Here is an 8254-nt window from a genome sequence, read left to right on the forward strand (position 1 = left end):
CTCGCTTCTCAGACTGAGTGGTATAAACCACCGGAAAACAACCGCTTATCATCCCCAGTCAAACGGACTAACCGAGCGTCTTAATAAGACCCAGGCAGACATGCTATGCATGTATGTAGACACAGAACATAAGAACTGGGATCACATTTTGCCCTATGTAGCATTCGATTACAATACCGCTCGACAGGAAACAACTGGAATGACACCGTTCAGGTCGGTCCTTGGTCGTGAAGCCACGGCGACGCTGGATGCCATGTAGCCGCACGAGCTTGACGACCTACCTACCGCTGTTGACAAATTCACTCAGCTTGCCGAAGAAGCTAGATAGCTTGCACGCGTACGTATCTGAATTAAGCAAGACCAAGATGCAAAATGGTACGATCTTAAACATAGTTCCCTTTTCTACACCACCGGCGACAAAGTGCGGCTCTGGATACCCATACTCCGTCGTGGACTCTCCGAAAAACTCCTACGACGGTACGTTGGGCCGTGCAGAGTGATCCACCACCTGAGCGACGTGAATTACGAGATCGTTCCCGACAGTTGCAATCGCCGCAAGCACTTACCCGAAGCGGTACATGTGGTACGAATGAAGCCGTAACTGTCGACCTAACTTTCCCTTTTTCTTTGTTCTGGTTTGTGTGTGTGTGTGACTCTGTCCTGTCGCATTCTGTCCCATTCTCCAGATTAATCTGCGCATTGGGACGATGCTACCTTCATCATCATCATCACCATCATCAGCCTTGTTACGCCCACTGCAGAGAAAAGGCCTTTCCCATACTTCTCCAACTACCCCGGTGATGTACTAATTGTGGCCATGTTGTCGCTGCAACCTTCTTAATCTCATCCACCCACCTAACATTCTGCCGCCCCCTGCTACGCTTCCCTTCCCTTGGAATCCAGTCCGTAACCCTTAATGACCAGCGGTTATCTTCCCTCTTCATTACATGTCCTGCGCATGCCCGATTCTTTTTCTTGATTTCAACTAAGATGTCATTAACTCGCGCTTGTTCTCTCACCCAATCTGCTCTTTTCTTATCCCTTAACGTTACACCCATCATTATTCTTTCCATAGCTCGTTGTGTCGTCCTCAATTTATAAGTATGACCCTTTTCGTAAGCCTCCAGGTTTCTGCCCCGTACGTGAGTACTGGTAAGACACAGCTGTTATACCCTTTTCTCTTGAGGGATAATGGCAACCTGCTGTTCATGACCTGAGAATGCCTGCCAAACGCACCCCAGCCCATTCAAATTCTTCTGTCTATTTCAGTCACATGATCCGGATCGGCGGTCACTACCTGTCCTACGTAGGTTTATTTCCTTACCACTTCCAGAGCCATGCTACATATCGTAAACTGCTGTTCTCTTCCGAGACTGTTAAACATTACTTTAGTTTTCTGCAGAATAATTTTATACCCACCCTTCTGCTTTGCATCTCGAGGTCAGTGAGCATGCATCGCAATTGGTTCCTTGAGTTACTAAGCAAGGCAATATCTTCAGCGAATCGCAAGTTACTAAGGTTTTCTCCATTAACTCTTATCCCCAATTTTTCCCAATCCAGGTCTCTGAATACCTCCTGTAAACACGCTGTGAATAGGATTGGAGAGATCGTATCTCCCTGCCTGACGCATTTTTATTGGGATTTTGTTGCTTTCCTTATGGAGGGCTACGGTGGCTGTAGTGCCGCTATATATATATTTCAGTATTTTTACATACGGCTCGTCTACGCCCTGATTCCGTAATGCCTACATGACTGCTGAGGTTTTGACTGAATCAAACGCTTTCTCGTAATCAATGAAACCTATATATAAGGGTTGGTTATATTCCGCACATTTCTCTATCACCTGATTGCTAGTGTGAATATGGTCGATTATTGAGTATCCTTTACGGAAACCTCCTGGTCCTTTGGTTGAATGAAGTCTAAGGTGTTCCGGACTCTATTTGTGATTACCTTAGTAAATACTTTGTAGGCGACGTACAGTAAGTTGAACGGTCTATAATTTTTTTAAGTCTTTGGCGTCCGCTTTCTTGTGTATTAGGATTATGTTAACGTTCTTCCAAGATTCCGGTACGCTCAAAGTCATGAGGCATTACGTATACAGGGTGGCCAGTTTTTCTAGAACAATGGGCCCACCATCCTTCAAAAATCAGCTGTTAAGTGACCCTCCCCAGCTGCCTTCCCCCTTTGCATAGCTGACAAGGCTTTCTTTACTTCTTCCCGCGTTACCTTTGGGATTTCAAATACCTCTAGACGATTCTCTCTTCCATTATCGTCGTGGGTGCTACTGGTACTGTATAAATCTCTATAGGACTCCTCAGCCATTTGAACTATCTTATCCATATTAGTAATGATATTGCCGGCTTTGTCTCTTAATGCATACATCTGATTCTTGCCTATTCCTATTTTCTTTTTCACTGCTTTTAGGCTTCCTCCGTTCCTGAGAGCATGTTCATTTCCATGCTTATTATACTTCCATATGTCAGCTGTGTTACGCTTGTTCATTAACTTCGAAAATTCTGCCAGTTCTATTCTAGCTCTAGGGCTAGCGGCTTTCATACATTGGTGTTTTTGATGAGATCTTTCGTTTCCTGCGATAACTTACTGGCATCCTGTCTAACGGAGTTGCCGCAGACTTCTATTGCACACTCCTTAATGATGCCTATAAGATTTTCGTTCACTGTTTCAACACAAAGGAACAGGTATTCGGCTTTCCTGAGTGAAAGCCGAATACCTGTTCCGTAGCTTGATCCGGAATTCCTCTATTTTCCCTCTTACCGCTAACTGATTGATCGCCTTCTTATGTACCAGTTTCTTCCATTCCCTCCTTAAGCCTCGGCTAATTCGAGTTCTTAACATCCTATGGTTAATGCAGAGCACCATGCCGAGCACGGCCACATCTTGTATGATGTTAAGGTTAGCGCAGAGTATAAAGTCTATTTCATGGCTAGTCTCGCCATTCGGGCTCCTCCACGTCTACTTTCGGCTATCCCGCTTGCGGAAGAAGGTATTCATTGTCCGCATATTATTATGTTCTGAGAGTCTACTAATAACTCTACCCAGCTATTCCTAGAGCCTATGCCATATTGCCCCACTGCCTCGTATGCAGCCTGCTTCTTGCCTACCCTGCCATTAAAGTCGCCCATCAGTATAGTGTATTTTGTTTTGACTTTACCCATCGCCGATTCCACGTCTTCATAGAAGCTTTCGACTTCCTGGTCATCATGACTGGATATAGGGGCGTAGACCTGTACGACCTTCAATTTGTACCTCTTATTAAGTTTCACAACAAGACCTGCCACACTCTCATTAATGCTATAGAAAACCTGTAAGTTACCAGCTATATACTTAATAATCAGGAATCCGACTGCTAGTTCTCGTCTCTCCGCTAAGCCCCCGTAGCACAGGACGTGCCCGCTTTTTAGCACTGTATATGCTTCTTTGTCCTCCAACTTCACTGAGCCCTATTATATCCCATTTACTGCCCTCTAATTCCTCCAATAGCACTGCTAGACTCGCCTCAAGATAACGTCTAGCGTTAAACGTTGCCAGGTTCAGATGCTTCCTTCGGAGGGACGCAAATGCCGCTCCAGTACTCCGATAAAAAAGTGGTCAACGCCTGTAGCCATGAGCATTTGTGTCAAGGCGCAGTGAATAAGTCGCAGTTGCGCTCGATATTAAAAATGCGACCCGCCACTGTGCCTCATGAATAGCCCTCTACGACCCCTGTTTCTGGCGTTGCGACAATATTGTATAAAGTTTTTCGTTTCTTCTTTTTGTGCGGAAAGCGTCCGTCTCTCGTCCTCCACCCTGAAGTTAGAACAATTCTTATAAACACGCACACTGCGATCAATGCGCATTGCTTTATCACATCGTGTGAGCTTGCGCGAGCACACTACACCTCGCACCCATCACACACCCCACAACACGGCAATGGGAGAAAGCGCTGTACAGCTCCAAATTGACGGACCAGCTCAATCTGGTAAACCAAGCGTGAAGGCCGGCTACGCCCGCTGGACGTAACCTACTTGAAGAGTGGAGGAGCTAGCTGCGCTCGTGAGCTCTTTTGTATAAAGTTTATTCTCTCTCTCTTTCTTTCTCAGATTGTGTATCGGGCGTAATGCACACGGTCGTGGCTACAAGAAGAATGCTTTATTGATAAGAAGGGACGTATTTATAGCTGCGCTGCTCTCTTCGTTTGCACAGTGTTGCTATCTTGGTTGGCCGTTGCATCCTCCTTTCTTCGAAGAATGGAAACACTTAAAACACGGAAAGCACTCAACATCGAAGAGTAGCAGTCAACACTCCTAGGTTGTTTCAGTCTGCCGGAATCCGTGCGTGTAGGCCAGGCGATCTGGTGGTCTTCGCGGTCTGGTAGACCGCCTTAGTGAATCTGGGATGTTAGATGGGCCGGATGTGCCCGCTGGTGGTCGATCCGGTGCGGCCTGCGAAAGTTCAGGCGGCTGCTGCGAGGCTGCGCTCGAAGATGAATCGGGGGTGTCGTCGCAGTCGTCCGCCTGGTAATGGATGGCTCGATGGAACGCTTCTGATGTTTTGCGAAGGTGCTGTCTATTTCGACGGAAAACGCGGCCATCCTCTGTCAGAACGGTGTACGACCTTCGGGCCACGAGATCTTGGACTTGCGCCTTGATTTCCCATCTACCATTTCCGAGGATGCGGACGACGTCTCCCTTCTGTAGTGGAGTTAGTGTTCTTCCTGTGGTCCTTGCTTGGACATGTTTTTGGACGGGACCTGATGATGACACTGAAAAATCTGGAAGTAGCGTTCTGAGACTTCATCCCATTAGCAGTTCCGATGGTGATCGGCCATCCTCGAGAGGACACACCGTGTAATTGAGAAGGCCCAAATAGAAGTCCTCTTTCTTGCTCTCAGTCTTGCCAAGAAGCCGCTTGACCACTTGTACGCCCTTCTCGGCGAGTCCATTGGACCTGGGAAAACAGGGACTGGAAATCGTATGAACAAAGTCATAACGAGCCGCAATATCTTCAAACTCTTTTGACGTGAACTGCGGGCCACCATCCCTGCAAACTTCTAGTGGTAATCCATGCCTTGCAAAGATCTGACGTAGTTTATGGATGACAGTCGTTGCAGAGGTATCCTTGAGATGCTCGACTTCTGGAAAATTAGAGTAGGCGTCATGGACAACTAAATCATGCTTTCCGGCGTGTTGAAAAAGATCTGTACCAACCCTCACCCATGGCATGTCTGGAACGGTGCGTTGACACAGGGGCTCGTCAGGCTGTCGATACGCAAACTTCTTGCAAACGTCGCACCTGTCAATGCAGTGGGCAATATCTGTTGACATTCCTGGCCAATACATCAACTTGCGAGCCCTCGATTTGCATTTTCCTAAGCCGAGATGCCCTTGGTGCACTCGTCGCAGCATCTCTGTTCGCATGCTTGCAGGTACGAATAATTTAGTTCCCTTGAGGAGTACTCCGTTGACTACAGAAAGTTCTTGTGCGAAGGACTTTAGCTCACCTTCTACAGGTATTGACGACTGCAGGCTGGAAATGACGTCTTGCGTCGTTGCATCACTGGCCGTTGCTGCCTGCAGACGAGATAGGGTGGCTGGTCCAACAACGGCAGTCAGAACGCCCACGGCATGAACTTCAACGTCCGTTGAGCCTTTTTCTGGTTGTTTCTGCGATGGGATTCGTGACAGGGTGTCGGCAACAACCAATTTGCTGCCTGGAACATACTGCAACTCAAACTCGTACTTCAGCAGTCGAAGAAATAGTCGTTGCAGACGGGGTGGCATGTCGCCTATTTCTTTCTTTGAAATAGCCAATAATGGGTTGTGGTCGGTTTCGATAACGACATGTCTTCCAATAACATAATCATTAAACTTTTCACAGCCGAATGTTATGCCCAGGGCCTCTTTTTCTATTTGGGCGTACCTTCGCTCAGTTTCTGTGAGTGCTCGCGATGCGTAGCCTACCGGGCGCCAGTCTTTTCCGTGTTGTTGGAAAAGCACTGCTCCGAGTGCAAATGCTGACGCATCCGTCGACAGTTTCGTGGAAAGCTCGGGATTAAAGATAGCCAGGACGGGTGCTTCCGTCAGCATCTTTTTGAGCAGCACCCACTCACGCTCGTGAACATGCGTCCACTCGAAAAGTGTGTCGTTTCTAATCAAACTGCGCAGGGCCTCAGTGTGGGCTGACAACAGTGGCAAGTATTTCCCGAAATAGTTCACGGTGCCAAGCAAGCGTTGAACGTCCTTCTTGGTCGTTGGCGGAAGGTGGTTTAAAAGGCACTTTATCAGGTCGGAATTTGGCTCAATACCTTTGGAACTAATCTTATCACCCAAGAAGCTGATTTCAGTACGTCCAAAAATGCACTTTTCTGCATTCAAAGTTAGGCCCTCTGCCTGTGCCCTTTCCAGCGCTTTGTACAGGCGTTCATCGTGCTCCTTTCGCGTAGAACCCCACACTAGCACATCGTCAATGTACACCCGTGTTCCCGGGAGGTCGTCGAATATCTGGCTCATTGTACGCTGGAAAACTTCGGGTGCAGATGTAATACCGAATGGCAGTCTGAGACACCGATACCGACCAAACGGTGAACTGAATGTGCAGATTTCTGATGTTTTTTTGTCGAGGGGAATTTGATGGAACCCACTGTTTGCATCGAGTCTGCTGAAATACTTTGCATGCGCTAGATCACCTTCGATTTCTTCCTGGCATGGCAACTGAAAGTGCTCTCTCTTCACCGCCCTATTAATTGCCCGCGGGTCCATGCATACTCTTAAGTCTCCATTTTTCTTCCTCACGATAACCAAGGGACTTACCCAGTCTGACGGTTCTTCCACCTTCTCGATGATGTTCGCAGCATTCATCCGGTCAAGTTCTTTCTTAAGCGGCTTCTTGAGGGCGTAAGGCACACGCCGGGTTGGCTGAACCACAGGGACAGCGTCCTTCCGGAGCACCATTTTGTACTCGCGCCGCGTCCTGCCTATGCCCGTGAATAGCCTTGGGAATGCCTGCTTTAGGCTTCCGTATGTCTCGCTGCTGCCCACCGAGTTCACGCTGTTGACCAGACCAAGTTGCTCACTTGCCCCGAGTCCCAGAATAGCTTGCTTCTTCTTTACTATGAAGAACTCAAGCAGCACACGCCGTTTGCCTAACTGCACGGCGAGGCGAACTTTTCCACTGTGCGGTATTTCGCCGCCCCCGTAATGGCGCAGGATGCTCCTCGTGGGGTACGGCTGCTGTCTAGTTCCGAGCCTTTTGAACAGCGAACGCGGCAACAAGTTAGCCTGGGCTCCCGTGTACACCTTAAGCTGCACATCAGTTCCTTCAATGCTCGTTGTTACAATCCAGTCGCGACTTTCGGGACCACGCTTGCTTTCCGTCGTCCTGATCTCCAGAACGTCGAAGTCATTATCACTCTCCGCTCCTTCGACCACAGAATCAACGGCTGCTCGCTTGCCCGTACAGCAGGCGGCAAAGTGATTAGGCTTCGCGCACTTGTTGCATGTTTTGCCGTACGCCGGACACTTCCTTGGCGCATGCGAGAAGTTGCAATACCGGCATTTTTGGCGTCCGTGTTTAGCTTGCGTTCGTAATACAGGTTCAATCTTGTTTTCCTCCGTCCACGCCCTATTTTGCGATTCGGCAAGTTCCTCAGCTTTGCAGCATTCCACCGCTGTGGCTAGGGTCAGGTCTTTCTTTCGAAGAAGCTTTTCTCGCAGGGAAGAGCTGCAAATGTCATAGACAATTTGATCCCGCAGCATGGAATTTTGTAAATCTCCGAAGTTGCACGTTCTTGCTTTTAGTTGCAGATCCCGAAAGAACTGTTCGAATGGCTCTCCGTGTGCCTGACGACGCGAGCGAAACACATATCGCTCATAAGTTTCATTACACTTAGGCAAGCAGTAGTTTTCAAATGCTTTAACCAAAACGTCGTAGTCTTTAGCTTCCTCTGGTGATAGGTTCAGAGTATTAAACACGTCAATTGCTTCTTGACCCGCAACATGCAAAAAAATTGCAGCTTTCTGCTCCTTACTGCGTGGCTTCGTGGGCTCAGTTGCTATCAGGTACAGCTCGATGCGTTGCTTGAATGTCTGCCAGGACGCTGCAGCGTTGTCGCCCACTCGCAGTGGCTCAGGCGGGCGCAAGTCGGTCCCGGTCCCGTGAGCGACCCCACTTCTGACACCATGTATCGGGCGTAATGCACACGGTCGTCGCTACAAGAAGAATGCTTTATTGATAAGAAGGGACGTATTTATAGCTG

The 8254-nt window shown here is 48.3% G+C and overlaps 1 pseudogene; it reads right to left on the minus strand.

Annotated features, from left to right (window-relative positions):
- Positions 1-4129: 4129 nt before the first annotated feature.
- On the minus strand, positions 4130-7754 carry LOC126518561 (uncharacterized; annotated as a pseudogene).
- Between the last annotated feature and the right edge of the window lie 500 nt (positions 7755-8254).

This window comes from Dermacentor andersoni, chromosome 1, assembly GCF_023375885.2.
Source record: "Dermacentor andersoni chromosome 1, qqDerAnde1_hic_scaffold, whole genome shotgun sequence".
Classification (NCBI taxonomy): Eukaryota; Metazoa; Arthropoda; class Arachnida; order Ixodida; family Ixodidae; genus Dermacentor; species Dermacentor andersoni.